The sequence below is a fragment of the Rhynchophorus ferrugineus genome, unplaced genomic scaffold (genome assembly GCF_030347505.1).
Source record: "Rhynchophorus ferrugineus isolate W39M unplaced genomic scaffold, kcgeb_rfMv2 rfM3, whole genome shotgun sequence".
Lineage (NCBI taxonomy): Eukaryota > Metazoa > Arthropoda > Insecta > Coleoptera > Curculionidae > Rhynchophorus > Rhynchophorus ferrugineus.
In genome coordinates, this window is record NW_027472582.1 from 32,097,588 (window position 1) to 32,120,840 (window position 23,253).

The 23,253-nt window shown below is 29.9% G+C and overlaps 1 protein-coding gene and 1 long non-coding RNA gene across 4 annotated transcripts in view; one reads left to right on the top strand and one right to left on the bottom strand.

The window, feature by feature from the left end:
- The window catches only part of LOC143193921 (uncharacterized), an 86,682-nt gene that overhangs the window by 28,182 nt on the left and 35,247 nt on the right, over positions 1–23,253 (bottom strand). The window contains exon 2 of one of the 3 annotated variants that reach the window (XM_076400360.1): positions 22,803–22,914. The exons of 1 other annotated variant lie outside the window; for it this stretch is intronic. The gene's annotated coding sequence lies outside the window, so the exon portion shown is untranslated. Of the gene's footprint in view, positions 1–7,508; positions 7,587–22,802; positions 22,915–23,253 lie in introns of those variants that run through there. One more of the 3 variants, XM_076400362.1, reaches the window with a different exon arrangement.
- LOC143193923 (uncharacterized) lies at positions 1,037–13,425 on the top strand. Its single transcript, XR_013005139.1, has 3 exons — positions 1,037–1,171; positions 13,141–13,229; positions 13,297–13,425. It is a non-coding gene; the product is annotated as an uncharacterized LOC143193923 (long non-coding RNA).

Consider the following 23,253-nt stretch of genomic DNA (forward strand, 5'->3'; position numbering starts at 1 on the left):
ATGTATTAATATAATAACTATTGCGAATATAAATAATTTTTTGTAATTTTTTAAAATCAAAAAAAGACAGTTACTGAGAAAGAATGTAACCTATTGGATTGTTCATAGCTAGTCATTACATATTTTTAAATTTTGTTGTAGAATTTGAAAGATTCAATCAAGTAAATATAGGTTTTTGTGAATTTTGTTTGAAGTTAAGATGGAAGTCGCTCATCAAACAACCAGTTCTTTTAAATCATCAAGATCATCTGAAACTCATCAGCTGTAGATTCAGATTTCTTGCAGATGAAATGACACTTTTTTATCCTAGAACTCGAAAATATTATAATTATGTGATAGTGATTCAAAAATCATGATTAATTCAAGATTATTTCTTAATGGACATCCAAATTTAATGACATTATTTTTTATACCTAATTATTTTAACATAAGTTACTGGTGACCTCATTTATTATCAAATATTAGAGATAGAGACTGATTTGTACTGCTAACATATTACATTTTTAACTCTTGTTATTGTAAAAATGCTAATTTTATGTACACTAATTTGTTAAATAACAGTATCTTATTCATTAACAAATCTAGCAACAAGATATAATTATTACTAGAGTGTTATAAATGCAAGTCAAACGAACTTAAAAATATATGTTGGTAAATGCATATTTGTGGTTGTTGTGCGGTTATGCAGTAACGTAACCTCCGATATTATAAGACGAAAGCTGCACACACAAACATGAAATTATAGATCTATTTTAATCTGACTGTTAGAAATGATCAGTGAAGTGTTTAGCATTAAGGGTCTCGTTTTGCACTAAAATAAGATTGGACCGATAATGTCTGTACCGTCATTTCCACAAGTCACCATTTCTTTCATAGTTCTTAAAAAAACTAGTCCATAGATTGCCACTGAGAGTACTGCAATTCAGGGTTTGAGAGCATCCGTATAGGATTGAATTTATTGTGAGCTAACTTAATCTCCTGAAGTTTGAGCAGTAGATTGCACATGCAGCAGAAATACCAACATTTGAGAAACGAATTTGTTCTTATGGCTAAGAAGCTATACCCAGAATATAATTTGGTATATTGCATTCACTGATACAGAAGATCCTGCTGATCATAACCAGTGAATATAGTTTATATACGATATATGATTCTATATTATGAATTGCTGGTAAGAGAATTAATAGCACTGTTAATTTTGAAATATTTATATACCTAGAGCATGCCGTTAGCCAAATATAACTTATTCCGTAACTTTTAAATATACTATTCAATTTGTTATTTATTTGTACTATTTTAATATTTAATCCTAGGAATATTTGTTATAAATAGGCGCTTGGAACAAAGTTGCACAGTGTTGCATTATATATGCTAGTTATTATTATTAATAAGTAATGATATATTGTGGTCACAATTAAAAAGTGAATGCATAATTAATATGAATTAATATCAACACTAAATATTTAATTTTTTAACAATACTCTATGTCATTAATTTTAACGACAATGTAAATATAGAATATAATAGCAATATAGCAAGTGGAAAGGAATTTCCTTACCAAAAACACCAAAACTAATATTTATAGCTCTCATGTATTAAATTATGCAAATTATTAAAAATAAATAAATAAAATTATTGGATAAATAAGCGGTAAAACCAACCTACAAAAAATACCACAAAGCAGTCGATGTTGTTAATAAATGATAATGAATATAGATTTATTAAACCTGTATAAAGGTTGATGTAATTCCCTTTTGGTTCTTATTACTGTTATATAATAATAGTGTAAAATATCCTCCTTTTTTAAGATGATTATCAAGAAAAACGTGGCTTGATGAAATACATTTTATTCTTATTATATTATTGATAAAATACTTAGCTAAATATTATATTTTAATAATACTCTATTATTAAAATACATTTTATAAGGATGTAGTAAGGAGACAAATACCTAAGTTACTCATGTTGAATCAAAAATATTGAATTGAATTGACGATGGCTATTATGAGCTTTCAGTGAGAAATAATGGATGCTTTGTTGAAAGAGTCAGTCAAATTGTTCAACAAAAAAGTAATAAAATGTTTTTCGTTAAGAAAAATGTTTCAGAGAACTTTCGGATATAGTTTAGCAGCTGATAACAGATTAACGACTCATTTCTCAAAGTTTACATATGATGGTAAAGTTCCGAAAAGAGGGCAAATGGGGCTATTACAATAATTTCGATCAATTTCCATTCAAAATCGGGACTTCATTGTTTGTAAGGCAAAAAGGAGAATTTTCTGTGGTATGTTGTAACTGGCGATAAAATGTGTGTGGATTTAGTGCGGCAATTCTAAGCGCTGAAAGTCATGGGTTAGTCCAGAAGGAATCATTTAAATGGATACCGAAGTAGAATATTGATCGCCATAAAGTGCTGCTGTCCGCATGATGGGAGCAGCAAGTTGTGAATTATAAGTGTAACAGGTCAATTGAGAAGTCCCCGGCCTGACTGGCCCGGCGCTACTAGAATTAAATCCATATGTTTTTTAGTTAGCCCTAATCCTCAAAAGATGCGTGTATAAATTTGACAACTGTCAGATCATTAGTTTGTGAACATAGAATAAAGAAATTTAGAAGTGAAAGTTATATGGAAAAATCGGGTCCCACGTTTAAGCTTTTCGGAATCCCCGTTACGCGCCCAAATGTAAATGAAACATGTAACAGCTATATGTGTGTTCTAATGATATAATTTGTGTTATTTATTTGCGGTAAGTGTGTAAGTTTTTCGGTATGTGTTTTATATATACTTAACAATTACTTTAGATTATTCTGTGTATTTTAATTTATTAGTGTAATGAAAAGGAAACCTTAAGGGGATCTCTTATGATCTCCTATGTAGGTCCAGGAAAGTTTGTAATCATTTTAAAGATGAAGACTATATACCAAAATGTGGAAATCCATGGCTGAAACAAGATGTAATTCCTACTTGTAATTTAAATAGTAAGTATTATGTTAAATAGTAATGATTTATTGCATTGAAATAATTAAGCAATATTTATTGAGATTCCTTACTTTTACTACAAGACAAGGAAAATATGTCCCCAATGGTAATATTATAATCACATAAGTTTTTGAGGCTGATAGATATATAGGAGATTCTTCTACCCCAACAAGACCCAGAAGTAAGTATGTAATAACAAACTTATGTTTATTATTAGAGAATGGAGGTTCTAACTTGAAATTTATATGTTCATTTACAGATAACTCAGCCTGTCCCATCAGCTTTGTTTCAGATTGGATAAAAAACTTATGGCTTTATCCTTACTGAAATGCAGTGGCAGGGGATATAAACTATTATCGAAGATATTCTGCTTTCCTTCTAAAAGAACATCAATGTAGATACTGAATAAGGTTCCTTTATACTGCTGGAGTAGTAACCTCTAATTTTGGTCGTTAGTTACTTGACTGTATAGACCGAACTGCAGTTGTCATATTTGATGAAATGTACCCCAATTTAGGTAGGTTGTTAATTTAGTTGACTCTAAAAAATAAAACAACAAAACCATTAATAGTTATATTATCTTATTTTAATGTTTGTTTTAAATATTAGAGAGAAGATAATATCAGTGGATTAAGTGTTTTGTGATTACATGAATGTCTTTATGGTCAAGGCAAATTAATGTAATTGTAATATATCAATGAAATATATTTAAATATATTTATTTTTTTATTTTTCCAGTAAAATTAAAAGAATTTTTTTTTAATTTCCCGCTAAAATTTTTTACTATACATTTTTGAACTTCCCGCTAAACATTTTTAAATTTCCCACCGTAGCTAATTGTCATACGGCGCATGCGTAAGCGCCCTCACACGGGGATTCCGAGCGTAACTTAGACCCAATTTTAACATAGGAGATGCGCTTCTAAGTTTTTTTGAGATGTTTGTGAATTTTGAAGTAAGCAACATTTGTTATTGTGAAAAAAATGGATAAAAGGAATTTCGCGGGTTGGTAAAATATTTCTTTTTGAAGAGAAAATATACAGTTGATGTAAGAACTTGGCTAGATGCCGAGTTTCCGGATATTAAGTTCAGACGTGGTGAAATGAGCAGCGAAGACGGTGAACGCAGTGGACGCACAAAAGAGGTTGTTACTGACGAAAACATTTAAAAAATCCACAAAATGATTTTGAATGGCCGTAAATTGATATTGAATGAAATAGCAGACACTCTAAAGATATGTACTGAACGTGTACATTATATTATTCACGAATATTTGGGTATGAGAAAGCTCTGTGCAAAGTGGGTGCCGCGCGAGCTCACTTTTGACCAAAAATAACGACGAGTTAATCATTCGGAGCAGTGTTTGAAGATGATCAAGCGTAATAAACCCGAGTTTTTGCGACGATATATGACATTGGATGAAACATGGCTCCCTCATTTCACTCCGAAGTCTAATCGACAGTCATCCCAGTGGATTGCACACAATGAACCCGCTCCAAAGCGTGGGAAAACGCAACAGTCGGCTGGCAAGGTTATAACGGCTATATTTTGGGATGCGCATGGAATCATTTTCATCGACTGCCTTGAAAAAGGAAGGACCATCAACAGCTACTATTACAGAGCGTTATTGGGCCGTTTGAAGGACGAAATCGCTGAAAAACGGTCGCATTTGAAGAAAAAGAAAGTGCTGCTTCATCAAGTGATGGCAAAAATCCATGAATTGGGCTTCTGGTGTAATGTGAGGATAAATTAGACAATTAGAAGAAATATACAATAGCAAGTAATACAAGTCATCTTCTGATATAGCACCACCTGACCATATGTTGCGAAGGATAATGTATCATAACTTAAAAGTTTCGCCGTAGCATGGCTTGATTAGCACCCGGTTCCTAATTATTGTAATAGGTTGATGGTCGAAAATCGCTGCCAAACCAATACCGTTCTTTCGATATTGTATCGCCATGTTGGAAAAGGAATATATGGCGAAAATGGAAAATATAGAGATTAAAATATATTGTACCAATTCTTATCAATAATATAATATGAATAAATGGTTTTTTAAAGTGAAGAAATCATCAGAGCATATACAAACACCTCATATATCGTGTACAAGTAAGATTTGAGGCCTTTGTGAAGTGCTGCTAGGATAGGCTATGAGTTATTGTTTGGAAAAAGTGGTAGTCGGAAGGCGCATTGTTTAATGTATAGAGTGGATGCAGTATTGCTTTCTATTATGTATGTATATATGTCATCGAGCGATTTTCCATTGTGATTTAAAGAAGATGTTTGAACTTTCAACCTTTATATACTTTCATTTAAAATGTTGAAATTACCCCCAACAATTTTATTTTATTAATGTTTTTTTTAAATATATGTTGAAGTCTCCTTTTACCAACTACGGGTTTACCTGGACTGGGCCTAAAGTTTAACGTGGGCTCCGAACCACGGTCCTCAGCATTATGCCTACCGACTTGCGACTGACTACCTTTAGAAATCATCCCAGAAGACATCTGGTCTTACCCAGCCTGGTTACTGGCGTGACTGGGATCATTTTTCTTATCGGATTTTACACTTTTGCCTAGAACATTCACAAATTTTAAACAAACAAACAAACAAACATAAATTTACGACCATGCCCCAGCAGGATTCGAACCTGCGGCTATCGCAACAGTAGGAAGACCGTCCCACCGCTTTTACCACTGCGCCACCAAGCCGGCATTTTATTAATGTTGTTGATCTACGTCTCTTTTTATAGTATAACAGTTTAAATCAGATAAATTTACATTACGTCATGTTTTATGGAAAGAAAAAGATTTATTGGTATATCTAATATATAATAAAAATATATAATATTGAAATAAATATTTATCATTCAAAACATTAACTGAAGTAAAAAGTATAATTTTCAGCTTAGTCAGAAATTAAATGGAATAATCATTACAGCATGTAATAAAGCGGTCCCCTATTCAAGAGATCAAAGTAAACTGTTTCCAGACTACGCACATTCTCCCATTTCATGTCTATTTACTTGACATGCCCCTAATTTATAGTAAGTTAACGACTGATTTATTGTACTGGCGTTTATTGCTAATAAACTAATAGATCTATACAAGGGACGTTTGGTGATACCGATTTGTAAAATAGCATCTCCAATAATATAAAAACACATCTTACGTAAGTAAACCGCCAGGAAAGTAATTTAAGAAGACAAAGTGTTGACATACAGGTTGCTTAAAGGTAACATGTAAGACGACAACAATATACTTTTAGAACATTAACTAACATTTAGTAATATTTTTAAATATTAACATTAAATGTGATTAAATCAATTAATCACATTTAATGCTAATGTTAGTGAAAAACATCGTAAAAGTTTTAGTAGTTCTTATTTTTTATATCATTAGTTCACCAAAATATGTTTTTGTTACCAGTTCTTCTTAAATTTAATATGTATTGGTAGTGTTTATCTAGAAACGTAAATCGACGAACAAATTCTTCTTCTTGGCAATAATAAGAACAGGTTTTATAATTTTATTCTAATGGCCTTACTGTCCTTGGCTGTTTTAATTAAATTTTCACCAAGATATCTCAAAAAATACAATGTGGCCCGTCTGAATACTGGAATCTAAATGTTTAAAAATACTTATACTATTTTATCACTACGAAAACTGGCATCATTGTGTTTTTTTAGAAAATCAAATATATTTTTGGCGCAATTGCGTCAACGAAGTCCCCGACAGCAATAAATATAATATTTAGCATAATGTATTATATTATATTTTGTTATTTAACAGAAGTTTTAAGTTAATATAACACCAGAAAATATACATAGTATGGTGATAAAAAACTGTACTACTATGGAAATAAAGTGTAAAGGGCTTATTAATTTTTCAAAATATATTTCAATTTCTTCAAAGCAATCCCCTTTGCAAACTTCCCAGTCTTCAAAATATGAGGGTAAGGAGATAAGTTCTTGACTTGATTCAGATATCGTGCTACTAATCAGCAGAAATGTATGTCTCCTGCCTGGGTGCATGTGTCGTTAGTTCGTATGACAAATTAACTTATCCCCTCAAATAGTTTATTCTACAATACGATTTTCTTCGCCAGACATTTTGCCTATTTTTCCTTGTTAATATGGATAAACTTGAATATCATGTTGTCATAAAATTCTTCGTGTTGGAATTCCTAAGAAAATTCATCTGAAATTGATTAAAGTTTACCGGGGCACTGCACCTGTCGTGTCAACCGTTAAAAAGAGGGATTATTTTAAACCGATGCTGTGATGCGAAATAGAAGCCGCATCTGATCAGTGTCGATCCTTCGGGATCTGACTGATTTTGTGCAGCAATTTGTAAATATGGACGAGATTTAGATTTACCATTATACGCCAGAAATGAAACAATAATCAAAGCAACAGGTTGTTCCTTAATTAGCAGGTTGTGAAAATTCTGTGAATAGGAAAAAAACAGTGATTTGAGTTTGCCTGGCTTGAACAACAAATAAATAATTTTCTCAGGATAACCAACCTGTGCACAAGTTTGCCTTTTCGTTGGGAGACGGCGGCGTTTGTAGTACGATTGGTTCGACTATCTCCTGTTCGACTTATTTAGTGTCCTCAGATTCCGTCTGTTCTCAGATTTGAAGACCGTAGAAGAATATCTTCACAGCATTGCAGTCTCATTTTCTGTTCACTTTCTGCAAGTAAAATTCTTTGATTTTGCTTTAATGATATGGTATATATTATTAAAACATGGTATTTCTAATAGTTTTTACTATTTACTTTAATTATATTTTATTTTATTTTAATTATAATATTTTTATTATTTGACTACATATTATATGTCAAGGTTTGTAGATCTAGAGCGTTAGGATGTACTTTCAGAGATGTTCCAGAACCTATAACTTATTGCATATAATGTTCCTAAAACAGCTACCTATATTAGATGCACTTGAAAAGAGGATTCAACAATTGCTCAATGTTGAACATCTCATAAAAAACAACAACAAGGAATTGATATGATATCTAGAAAAAATTAATAAAGACTAAGACTTAGACATCTATATTAATGACCATTTGTTTGGAACATGGAACGTAATAATCACAAATTGAAAAAAATCAGAATAATTAATGAAAACTATGAAACAGGATTCACTGAATTAGTTATAATATTAGAAAATATGAACTATATTCTTATAAGCAATATAATGAAACAAAACATTGTACTTTTCTAAAGCCATCCAAACCACTGCTGATATGTAATCTAAAACTAAAAAAAAGCAGATAAAACTACAGGATGAACAACCGATGGAAAAACCAACCCACAAAATTTACAAAGCATGCACATGCACATTAACCAGTTTTAATTTATTTATGCTAACTGAGTTTCTAGATTGCTTAAACCAAAGGAAAAACTAACACAATGTTTTTATTAGTCATTAGGCTAATAATTTATATTAAGTAATATTTGTTCAAGCAAAACAATAGCATCCACATAAAAGGTTAATCACGAAATAAATCGATCAATCAACACACGTATATCGTAAAAAACGTAAACGAGTTTTCAAGGAGGAAAAACGACGAAGAACGCTGATGTAATTTGATTTCAATCATATTACATAAAATGAAATACATTATTTGCTACGAAATATCTTTTCAATGATTTCTGGATGGGTTGTTCAACTGAAGTAAAATTATACTGTCGAATTAACTGAACCGAACTAACCTAGTTTGAGTTATTTTAGTTTATTAAATAAAACACAAATAATGTTTATACTAGGAGTATAAATAAGTATTCATAATATTTATAAAGAATTAAACATTTATTGTTACAGAATGCAGATTTAAATTCAAAATATTGTTAAATGTTACTACTTTTTAAAATTTTTCTAGCAACATACGGACATCATGAAATAAGAAGTAATTAAGAGCAATACCCGGCTAACTTGACAGGCAGATTGGGATGATTCATTGATACTGTTCAATTTCCTCAATTTAAAGAAAATGAAGGATATTTGATTCAAAATTTCGAAACAGTAACAAAAACTGTATATATACACTGATATAAAATCACTGAATTATAGTTATGTTTGTGACATGCTTATTTATAACTTTTCGCCGATATCTAAAAATAATTATTTTACTTCGTCAAAACATATTCTTTTGTAGAATTTGCTGAGTGTCTATTACTACATCACTATGTTTGATTTAACAGAGGGACTGGATTTCTATGGTTGAAGGAGAAATTAATGACAAAATATTTGTATGAATCTAAATATGTCTAAAAATATTGTAAATGAATAATAAAGAACAATATATAGGGACTCAATACAACAAAAAGGTTACAGCAATAAAAAAAGAGATCAAACAGAATAAGTATGGGACTGATGGACTGAGTTATAATTAACTAATATGACAATACTAGATTTACAAAGTGTGTTAAATGGAAAATTAAATGAAAAATAAGAATAATATAAAAGTAGTTTAAAAGTACAGAGATATAAATATTGTAGATATTAAATTAACAGAGATGATATATCATGTTAGTAGATAATATAAATGAAAATACCATGAGATGAGCAAATAATAAGAATAAAAAGTCTAGCTATTTTTTAATGTGACTTATCTTAATTATGTGTTAATTTATCACTACTTTTTATTTATACTTGGATCAATTCACAAGCAATACGAGTACGGGATAAACACAATAGTATGTATTTCCAAAATAAAATAACATTAGGCTGACTCAAGTGTTACAGGTTAGTGTGGTTTGTTGTGTTGCTTCCACGCTGGTGCGATTTGTTAACCTACTTTCATGATTTACGGCAATTTCTTGGATACCTTTATGAATCCATTTGACTTCAAGCTCGTTGTTCAACCGCATAACTACCCCATAAGTCCATTTATACCATATTATTGACTGACAAATCAATATTTTAGAACTTAAGTTGACTCAAGTTGGGAGAATTAATAAAATAACGATAAATGTAATATTTAAAGTTAAAGTGGTAATAGAACTATTTGATGGTACTAGCACGTGGTTATATGAAACATACTAAATATTTTGATTTCTAATATCATTATATTGTTTGCGTGTTTGTCGACAGCGTCAATCAAAAATCAAATATTAAATAGTAAATAACTGTAGCAGAATGTGTTAATCGAACGAAATAGAAGTAAAATATGTTGACCGCTGTCAAAAATGTAAATTTTGTTTGAGTATGGCTACATGCTAACAAATAAATTGGGTTTTTTAGAAGTTATTTGAATACATAATTTGTTATATTTTAGTTTAAGTACACATTAGCTTACTTGAATTTTCCATAAACATATAAAATATTTGCTATATGGGTTATCTAGAAACTATTTTATAAATATTTATGTTTACGAAAGATAACCTGTCGAACGCATTATTACGTACTTTTGACGTAGAATTTTCAACAGAATTAATTATTTTTTTGATTGGCAGAAGAGTTTTCATTTTTTATTTACATTTTTTACGATGATGTCAGGTCGAGGCTGTTTAGAGGATGCGACATCATTTCCCAATCAACTCCAGTAAATTTTTATAAGTTACGAAAAATGTGTGGGACCTTGAATTCTTATAGTGGAACACAATCATAGCGTAATTATGGTTTATTATGGATGACCTATTTTTCGTCATTAATCATGATATTCTTTCAAGCAATTGAGCCAAGAATGCTAGCTAATGTAAGATATTTCAGATGACATTTTAAACTGAATTTCTGGATGTTTGTCGAGAAGTTAACGTCCATAAACCATAGAAGTTATTGAGAAAGTTGGGGAAACAATATCATTCAATATAACTGAATAAGTATTGATAAAAAGACAAGACAAATTACAAAAACGGAAATAAAGCTCTGTTATCGGTTTGTTTGGACCAGTGGTCAAGGCGACAGGATTCTTCTTCTACTGCTGCGATAGTCATGGGTTCGAATTCTGTTGGGGCATGGCCGTAAATTTATGTTTGTAATTGTTTATAATAAGGATTGTATAACATTTAAGAGTGTAAAATCGGACAAGGGAAAAATAACCTCTGGAAGCCTTTTATATTCGATTCTAATTTCCAAGAATGACTCAAGATAATATCTAAATGGTTTGCTATTTTAAATTATACGAATCTGGTTAATAAAATAATTTTTTCATTATATTTTTTTCGTTTACAGTATTATATCTAACAAGATTCTAGAGCGATATTTAATATTTCGATATATCTATGTATCCATTCAAAATGAAGTATCGAAAAGATACAATAATTAATATGTTTTCAAGCACACAATTTAAAAATATATAAGTTATATCAGCATCAGGAAATTATGATAAACATTACAATAGTATCAACTTCAGCGAACCTAGTTTAATTTCTAGTGAAGCAATGTTGTTTGTTTAGTGAATTGAAGTAATATCTAAACCAACTCATAGTACTCAGAAAATAAAACCCAACAAAATTCTAGCTTGTTTGTTGTCATTTCACCCAGCTCTTTCAGAAATAACTGTAAAGTGCTAGTTATCTGCTACGTTTTCACTTTCATTCAGAAGAAGGGGAAGCTTGCAGCTAAGCACATCAATTAAATATTTTTTAAGTTCTTTTTTGGTGTTCTAGATTTTACATAATTCATTTTTCTAATTATATTTTAGACTCCTCCTTGCTAATCAGGGTTTATCCGAACTGGCATTAAGCCTATCGACTGGCCAATGATCAACTTAGAGGCCACTAACCAGAAGAAATCCGGTCTTACCCAGCCTGGTTACTGACATGCCTGGAATAGTTATACCTCGTCGAATTTTATACTGTTACTCGTTGATCCGTCCCGCGACTATCGTAGCAATAGGAGCACCGTCCGGTCACTTTAACCAGTGCCGGTTAAGATAATTATTACTTGATTTATTGAAAATAATGTCTGTTATAATTACTTAATAATGTGGTTAGTAATTTTTATCAAATCGAGGTATGGATATTTTTATTACAAATATCAACAGCGATCGCCATATTTATAAATATTATTGATATGATATATATCGATACTTTTTGGCACTTCCTACATCCCTAATTTGGAAGGCTTATTGTTTTATGACACATTTGTTTTAAAATTTGGCGAGACCCAATTGAAGCAAAAATATTTTAAATGGGTTAAGATAAGCTACAAGATAATATAATAACTGGTTAAAGATATATTTATTATATTACAAGATATTCTCCGATATATCCTTATTCTTTAATACACCTGCTATTGCTTCATCTGATTTTCACTTACTTCGGTTATTACAATTAATAGCTAGTCTAGTACATATTTTTCAATATAACTGTCAAGTTTTTACAAAATAGTAGAAAATTGTCAAACATACTATGGCTTTAAACTAAAGAAACAAAACTCCTGAAGCCTCATTAAAGTTTGTCTATAGTTAAGCTAGAAAAAACTTGAAATTTCCTGTTGAACTCAATAACAATTTATAAATGTTATCAAAGCATGTTTAGTAATATTTAAAAATAAAATTATGGAATTCGAAATCGGAATATCGAGAGACTATTATAAAATAATTCGATGCAACAAATTAATCGTCAGCCAAAATATCCAATAAATTGCAAAGAAGTACATACAATATTGATATAATTAGATTTTCTCTTCTTAATAATTATATACAATGGATAAACGGATATAAAACAGTAAAACCCCTTTAGTATTTACATATATCACTATAAAAATACTTTTAAATAACAATTTGAAAGTTTTTTTTAGAAACTTAAGTTGTTAAAGACCTCACTAGTATACGTGTATCGAATAAAAATTAACAAAATTGAATGGAGAACGTGTGTATTTTGAATATATTCTCATGTCAGCTGTTTGAACGTAATTTGTTTATTTCAGAGTGTTCCATATACGATTAAGTAACGATTAGGAAGATGTGCATCCTTGGTATATCCCAATTAATTACACTATATTATAATTTCCTTATAATTACACTAGTTATTACACTCCTTATAATTACACTAGATAATTACTGTTTATATTTAAATATATATACTATACTACTATATATACTATTAATTACATATTTAATTAATGTTGATATTTTCATCGATAGCCAAAAAGTTGGCTGAAACATAATCTCTTTAACTAATAGGAAAATATTTTCCCTAGGTGCTAAAAATAAAGAACTTTTATAAAAAGCTTTATTTTTTTTTTGGATCATCAGAGGCGCAAAAAACCTGAAGTCGGCTTCTGCGGAGGTAAGTATATATTTGATGTATATATATACTAATTGGTTAAAAAACAAAACAAAATATTGTTTTGTAGCGACCTTGAGGCATGTGGAATAACGGTCTATAAAATACCCAGAAATATAATCCCAGATGTTGAACACGGGCGGGCAACCCGATAACGAATAGCTGGCGGCAACCCCAAGACGTTTATCTGGGATGTTATTGAAGGGTATTTCGATTCATTCGGTGCTCAACCCTCGTTTGGTTTAGACGTGCCCAAGACTGCCCAAGCCTAGACACCAGGTAACACCGCTGCCATCCGTTTTATTATTTGTATTTTTCACATTTTTTTATATTGCCAATAAATAACGGTCACATAATGTAAACACCACTGTTTCATTTCGTTTTATCTCCATTCACCGAGCCACATCACCTACCCTAAAGTTTATTAATATTTTAATAGAAAAAAATCACTTCTTGAATAGTTGAAAGGCCTTTGTTGTTCTTTCAATATATAAGAAAACAACAATACATCATTTCTACTATTTAACGGGGTTTGAATTCAACAGAAGCTAGGAGTTAGGTATAATATGCTACTGAAAACAGAATAGAGTTTGATTAAAATAAAAATATTATTTTGTATTTGTGCATGGAATATGTAGAATTCAAAATGATTTAAAAAAAGTAGATAAATCTTTGACATGTGGATCTTGTGATTATTATCATGTTTATTCGCCCAAACATCAGATTCTATGTGATGTTATTGTTTATGCTTTTTAAGAGTTCATTAACTAAACATTATTCCATCAAAAAGCTTTTAAATTGTTTTGAAAAGATATATGTGTAACTATAGTTTTGGAATATAAATGTAAGTAAGTTACTATAAATGAGGATACTGCAGAAGATCACTGTAACTCAATATTTAATCTACGATATCTATGTTTAGATATTTATATTTCAAAATATGTGTATTTTTTATTTGAATGATTTGACAGCTATTTCGTTAGATATTTATAGATTTGATTGGCGATTTTCCAATTAATGTGTTGTAAAATTGAACTTGGTAAAAAATACTTGGTATTGATAAATATGTTATTCGAAATGTAAATTGATAAACGATCACGTAATTATAAACAAGTTATGTTCAAAATTCCCTTTTATATCTAGACTACCCATTTAATTATGTTTTAAAATTAATTGGGAAAAACGTGATAAATAAACATATGAAATCCAAATAGCTAGATAAAATACATCACAGGTTTTTAATCTAATGTAATATTTGTGTATACTTAAACTGTATAATATAGTATAATACTGTGCGGAATCACATAACGTAATATTGTTGTATACTAACTTTAATACTAAATTAAAGCTAGTAAACAAAGAAGAGCGCGAAAGATTATAAAATTATTTTGCATATTAATTATGAATTATACAGTGCATAACATCGATAAATGTTTATAAAACGATCATCAAATGATAAAAAAATCCAAAACTTGTCAAAGTTCACACAGAACAGAATGTCATTCTGTTAAAAAAATGCACTTGTTGAAAGAATATAGATAAATCTTTAAAATCGACAAAAATATATTTATATTTTTTACCGAATGTAGGAAAGGTATGACAAACAATATTTTTAAAAACTGATTTAGGTGGCCAAACTTATATAATGGACATTTTTACTTAAAACTATGTATCAATATTTTTGCCACTTCCGACATCCTTATCGCATCCATGACTAAACGCTGACGTAATTCGCTCAGATTGGTGTTGAACTTAATATTGGCTGACTGCTATATTTTCTGGCTATATTTCATCAAATTATATTATATTGATAATTTAATATCGATCTAAATATCAAAATAAATGCATTTTTATAAATCCATCAATCAGATTTGTTGCAACTCAATTGTTACGTCTTGATTGAAGTAGTAATTCAACAGAATGAAATACAAATAAGCGTATTTAGATTTAGTATTTAAAATTCCAGTAGTTTTTCCTATTACAAAACGGAAATAATGTTATGCGTGTGGTAATTTCCTGATAGAAATTGATGCGTTTTGAATGAAATCTACTAAACTGTGAAATGATTCCTTGTCCTTGCTAATATTTAAATTAAAATATCATAAATTACTCTTAACACCAACCAAATCGAGCAACAGTGACAAGTGTGCATTAGATTACAGCCATAAAATGGAACTTAATTGGATTCAATATATGTTTTAGTTTGCGTGGGTGGATGGCGGAATAGAGTGCGACATATACGAATAATTAATATGTTTAATGTGCCCACTCAACGTTTATATTTACTTGCTTTTGCATATTTTTTATGAACTCTGTAATAAGATTATACCTGATGTTAATATTTAATAAATTTTTATTAATATAGCATAACATGACTGAACTTTATTGGCTGATTAATTTAAAGTCATCTTTAGACCATTAAGAGGGTATTGCAGGGACCGTTGTAAATGATAGTTGTACGAACCAAAGGTTGGGTTCTAGAATGGCCACATCAAAACTTCCTAGCCAATCATTCAATTTATGTCAAGTCACTAAAGATGTGTGTGGTTTGAAGTTGTCAACAGTGGGTAGTCGAATTAATGGTTAGACCAGGCTTGAGGAGCTCATGTGAACAATTCCTCTTTAGTATTATTTTCCATGATCTTTTTTCGCTCATTATTTTATATTATAATATATTATAATTACATTAGTGTCGTATTTTTTGATTTCGTTTCATTTCAGAAGCGATTCACAATTTGAAACTAGATCCATTAAACTATTCAGAGTTAGTTCACATAGATATAACGAATATAACGAAAATTATCTACTGGAATCTCCATTTTCAAATAAAAATAACTATTCTACTTTGATAGAATATATAAATATAATAAAATAAGATAAATATATATATAAATAATATTAGAGATATGCTACATTAAAAACCATCTATTAGAAGAACTCGAAATTACTAAATGTCTACAAATTTAATTTTTTTATTAAAAGTATACTAAAGCATACTTAAATATTTTCACTGTATGTTTGAAAATTTGGCATATTTCTTTGTATGAATTATTGTAATTACTTATAAAGTGAATCATCATTTGTTACAATTTATTATTCCTATAATAATGTTAGTTAGACAAAACAGTTGCATAGAGTAAACATTAAAAGTGTGAAATGAACATAAACATAAAGTTTACACTAAGAGGTAATTTTTATATGAATCTTTTGCAGATTTGTCGACCATTCAGTGAAATTTACTGAAAAATGCTGTGCATTTTTATACATATTTATTTGATGTAATAATAATGCTAATAAGATATACAATTATGTCATAAATAAGAGCATATATCAGGCTTATAAATTTGCTGAGGGCTTCACTTTTTGGTATGCGCCATTTCATAAAAGTGTGAACAAAAAACGTTTTCAGTGCGTTGAAAACGTCTGAATTGGTACTGAATGAATCGCATTTGCGAGGAGTTTTACTTTTTACTTAGATTTGAAGAAAAAGCTTCAAAAAAGGCTGAAGATCATCGAATTCTGTGTGAAGCTTATGGCAACCATGCTCTATCGATTCCAAACTTGTTAAATACTTGTTTCAACTTTTTAGAAGTGATTTGGCACCGAAGATAAAGAGCATCCAGGACAGCCAAAGAAACTTTGTAAACAAGGATCATCAGTGTAACTATATAATTAATATATTTATAAAGCACCTCAGATTTTCATTACAGCCTAAATTGCGCAGATGAAAAATCTATGGGAAAATTTTGTTATATAAAATCCTATGTATAAAAAATTAAGTAAAATAAAAATATTTTTAGAAGTAATGTGCAACACACATTAAAAAATATTTGCTGAGATATAACTAATTGTTAAACATATATGGGAAAAATCTAAACGAATAAAAACTATTGAAATTATACACTGACATTAAATAAAACAAAAAAAAATTTGGAAATTTTTATTTTCCAAGGTAATTAGTATAAGATAATAAACTAACTAAAAGCAAATGACGAACCATGAAATGACTATCACATGTACTGCGGTTTCACAATTGAATCATTCCGCAAAAATACATCATAAAAATAAATGTAAATATTAGTTTTTGTTTAACGATATTTCGAAAATTATAGCTATATATTTGATTTAAATTTTGAATACTATTATTATGCTTATGTTTAATGCACTAATATTTTTCATCGGTACACCCTGTTGCATTGACTAGCACTTAATGTGTTGTATATAATTTAGGGATAATTGGCATGCGGAAGAAAGTTGTCAATAGAATTTTTTTACAATAATTACTACTTATCTCCCTCGACTCATTATAAAATCCTTATTATTTATTTTGATTACAGTGAAATAAAAATTTACATTCTTTTTGGATTACCATGAGAAGTATGTGATAAAGTAAAGCAATTTAAATAATAATAAAGCCTCGCTGCATTATGTAATTTTTCAGCTCTCTTTTTTTTTCTTAATATAAAATATATAATAAAAAAGAAAATATAAATATTTCATTTAATAATATGTATCAACTATACGACAAAAAGATAAATAATAATTGTATATCATAATATTGATCGAAATAAGAAATCAGTGCTGATTATATTGTCCCTAAACTTATTGCTAAGACATCTGGAAATTTAGGTAAAAATGAATAACCATAAAGTGAAAATTCTAATATTTACTTCAAAACGGTTCTAGTTTTATGTTGAAAGCCACTGAATTATAATTCACTCACAGAAGCTTATCTCCTAAATGGTTCGAATCAAGGTTCAGTTCAAGGAACGCACTTTTCTAAATGTCAATATAAATGTGATAGTTTATAACCGGTCACAGTTTTTGTATTTACCACAGTATTACTAATAATATTAATGATATCCATTAAGTATGATCAGGTAGCGCACCTACTATAGTTGAGACTGAAAGATTGATGTTTCAATGTTGATGCTGATGTGTTTAAGACTATTAGTACTGTAATTACACATTAGAAAATGTTGCTAATTTGAGATTATTTTGTTGAAACTAATAATAAGGAGTCATGTCAAAAGAAATACTTTCTGAAAAATGTTATAATGATAAAATAAAAGACTTTATACTAAAACCAATATCATCATAAATCTGCTTTAGCTTAAAAACAAAAAATGTTATATTTGGTTTAAAATTATATTATACTTAAATGTATATTTTACTGTTTGTTTAATATTCAATTATAATATTTTATAACTGTATACATTATTGCAAATAATTGTTCTTAGCACAATCAACAATGAACATGTGTATTTAGTTTTAGTAGCAATAATTATATTTTGAAATTACTGATCTATAAACCACATCAATATAAAATATTAATGAACAAAAACACCATCGAAGAACATTATTGCCTATAAAAAAAGAAAATTGTTCATGCCTCAACCGATTCAATCACATAAAAAATATATATGTTATACTACGTCATTACATAAATCGGTGCTGGTATTACTCATTATGAGCGCTCCGGCGAATTGCAACAACAACAAAAAGACGACCCATTATCATCGTTTTCAATCTTTAATTAATATAAATACTATACCACGGAGTTTTCGATCCGATGGAAATAGAACGCAAATGGTTCGATACCGTTACAAATAAATACGAATGACTGAATATTAATTGCAGTTACAATGTTCATTGATTAGATCAGTATGTTATTAGGTTGTTAAGAAAGCTCAAAGGAACGTTCAAGAAATTATGGAGAATTTACATAATAGGACGTGCCATGGAAAATGATATCTAAAAAGTGAAGTTTTAGACGTAAAGTATATTTTTAACCGACGTCAAAAAAGGAGGAGGTTCTATGTTCGGCTGTATATTTTTTAATGTATGTTGGCCGATTTCTCCTTCAATTATAGTTTTTCAAAATTATTTTTTATTCGAAAGAGTGTACTTCCGAGGTAGGACTATTGGAACCGCATCAGGATATGATGAGAGAAGGGGGGAAATCGAGGGAAAACCTTAAATTTCAAAGGCGCGTACAGTGTTCTCACATATTTTTTATCTAAAATAATCAGATATTGGTGTATAATGTTATTGCTAAACTAATGTGATGAAAAGTCTGAAGTTGTTCAGTGTAAGAGTCAGTCAGTTTCCTTTTCAATCAATAACCATATCATTTGTTTCTATGGTTAGAACGTTAAACTCACACACGGAGATCGCGGGCTCGATTTCCAGCAGTTTTTTGTTCTAGTTTGATTGGAACATTTGTCAAATCACCTAGATTAGGTAGCAGAACTCGGGGCCTGAAACGTTCCTTATTTTCAATCATTTTCCTATTTTTCCTCATTCGGGCTATACTTTGTAATACTTAATAAAAACTAGAAAAAAAATTCCTTATTTATTGAGTAAATATCTAACACTAAAAAGAGAAAATTTCTAATTTAATTTAATGTAATATTTTTAAGTGGGTTCAATTTTTTGTTAAAAATAATTTATTGTATCGTAGGAACTGGAAAAGACATCTAGTCCATAGAACAGTTTAGTATTTGTATTTTGTTTGTAATATAATCATATAAATAACATAATACTGCTAGGAATCTTTTACGTAATGCCAAAATTACTTTTTTGTCGAGGAAGTCTAATTCACCGACAATTGATGTAGTGGCTATTGTTATTGTCGGAGAAAATTTAGATGATATGATACGCTTGTTCACCGGTTCACCAAGTTCACCGGCTCATCTAGTATATAATAAACATAAAAAAAAACTATTGTAAAAACAATCTACTTTTATAATAAACAGTGAATTATGACTTACATATGGATGTATTTTTATGTCATAAATCGTCATACACTGATTATGACTTTGTATTTTTGTGTTCAATATCCTTCAGGAAGATTTAAATATTTACTCATTGTCTAATATTGTTTTATTACGACATTTGATGTGGGTTATCAGTTGCGTTCCACTTTAACCACTATAACACCATCCATTGTCTCTAGCTGTTTTAATCATGACCACTATCATCAATAGTTGTGAAACTACTACAAAATCAGTAAAAAAATAACTTCAGGCATTTAGAAGAAACTGATGAGTGATGAGAACCGTAAGGACTTCTGTTTTGATGACGTAGAAGAATGATCAAGACTTTGAGTATACCTGCTTGAATGGTTTTGCCTATAAGACAATTGTGTCAGACTTTATCGAAAACTTTGGTTAGGTTTAGGAATACCGTAAACTTATGATTGTTGCACACAATGTGGATATTGGATTTCGGCGGTCAATCAAGTGCTCTGATATATGCATGAGTGCTTGGAAAGGAACTCGTGTGCGTGTGTGAAATGGTGTTGGTTTCCTCAATAAATTTGTGAAACACGAAAAGATTTGCTTTTTCCGTAGTGTTGGAGATTCGTACTAAGCAGGCTGGTAGGTCTGTAGTCTGAAAGTCTGAAGGACGTGGTGACATGTTTACATATCTTTAGGAATTATGCGGCCGCATGATTACGTTTATTACGTTTGTAAGTTCCATGAGCTCCTTGTGTGGGAGTTGTTTGAGCAGGAATACTAAAATTTCCCCATATTTAGGTGCCTTTTTTAACATTTGTTGATAGAAGATTATCTGACTGATTATCCTTCTCAGTGTTAGCGTAAAACTATATATCTTTTGAGGAAGTGTGGAGGTGCGCCTATCCTAATATTGTTGGTCTTTCTGATGATAGTTTTCTTTCTAATGGCGAGGTTGCCTGCGAAGAACTAATCTGGCAGTCTATAATCCAAGAAGGACTTTGCGACTGAAATATAGGGTTACATAAGACATCAAATCGACTGGTAATACAACAACGCTGTCGAAATAAAGTATTTATTAAGTTATAAAGTTATTAAAGTCGTTCCACTATAAAATATGAAAGAAGGAATAGTGGAAGAGAGATTGAAACTGAAGGAAATACGACAATCTAGTTCAAACCTCCATAAAGTACTATTAGTATACATGTTAATTTTAGCATAAGTTGGTCTAATTTAATGTTAATTTGGGAAATACATCTAACGTATTTCTGTTTCATTTATCGTAAATTGATTCAAATACAAATAGGGAGTAGTAGTAAATTAATTCATAATTAAGATTATATTAAGAGTATTTAATAAAGTGTATAAAAGTATTGTAGAGCATGTATACAACATTGATAGATTTAGCTAATTTAGAGGCGAAAAAAATTTTCCTCGTTATATAATGAATATTTTAAGAAAATATCAAAAATGTAGAGTAGCTCACAGAGTATTTTATTGGCACGTAAATAACCGAGAGATAAAAAGGCGGTGCTTTAAAATCAGATGACGAATAATGCTTTAAAGATAAAATGTAAATCATTTCGGATAGTTTTCTTGTGTTGAGTATTGAGGATATTGAACATTTTGAAAAACAATGCAATCAATGATAAATTATTATTTTTCTAATTATCAAAAAAATATAAACAGTTAAAGGTTTAAAATGATGTTCGTATAATAGCCCGCACAAAAAAAACGAGCAGAAACAGCAAGAACGGTCTTTCGAAAAATAGGTTGATTTACAAAAATTCAGCCATTGCTTTTTGAACATAGCATATAATAATAAGCATTTTTTTTAAACAATGGGTTTTTTATAAAGCTCAGCGAACATGAACCCGACAGGCAAATAGCTGACTCAGATCTATAATACAACAATGAAATAGATATATATGTATTTTTGCTAAACATAAAATTACTTATTTGCTTATTATGTTAATACACCGTAACTTTTAAGTACTGTTCGAATTTTCCAATAAGTATGAATTTATGGTCGCTGGTGGCGTCCATTTGTTTTGGTAACGTGTGATAACTTATTTATTATTCAGTCATTGATGCCAAATTATTGGTACCATGGCCAGTTACTGGAATTATATGTTTTTCTAGTAAGACGGCTCTATTTACCACACACCGAGTTTCACGATGGACATTCTACTTGAACAACTTGAGAGTGTGGTTATCTCTCGCAGAGGTGATATGTATACCAAGATTGCGCTATTTACTCGCTAGAGTTTTTGTTATGAGGTTTTTTGAAGTACAGCCTATGTCAATGAACTGCAATAGAGCGATAATCTTAAAACTAACCTAACACTGACTATCGCTCACATTTATTCACATTCTTTAAACATTGGAGTCTATTCCATATACAACGGCATACATGGATTCATTTCCACATTAACCCATGCTTAATGAAAAACTTTATATAGTAAATTATTTCGTTCGATCTAACCCATATAATTAGTTGAATTGTTGGGGTTTGTTAGTTCTAGTTTAACAAGGTTGAAAGGAACAATAATTTCACTATTTTCCTTGTAAAGTTTCCTGTTGAATAAGGGGAGTTTAGGACTAAAATGAAAACGTTCGCTCGATATATTCTGAAAAATGTTTCCATGAAGAACCCTGATGTATAGTTCGAGCAATTCAGCAAGCAACATTTAAAATATTATTAATTATTACTAAATATGGCGACTCTCTTAATAAACATCTTTTACAAAAAGAGAAATATAACGGTATAAATAATGAAGCAGTTAATAACGTTTACTGTTTATAACTTACTATTTTACGAGTCATAATATCATACCTGTTTATCTGTTAATTCCGAAATAGTAAGTACCGTATCTTCTTTAGAGATCCATTGGCTATATTAGATGTAGTTTCTCAATGTGTTCAATAGCTCAACATCAATGAAACATCTGAAAAATAAATTTATTTACAGTAATTGTAGTGTAAGACAATATAATAAATACAAATTATACTACACATTCATTCCTAGGTCTTTTAGATAAATTGTGTTGATGTATTGATGTTTATCGATGAAGCAGAATTCCTGAAAAAGATGTGAAACACCTGATTATCCATCTTGATGGTAGATTAAATTGGAAACAAAAAGCTAAGCAACTCAAAGGTTAGTCCGAAGATACTCCCAACTTGACCTAAGATCAACGAGATTAGTTTATCAGTCCATAATAAAGCCTATTTGGACTTATAACAGGTCAATTGAAAAGTCCCCGGCCTGACACACAGATGGTGCT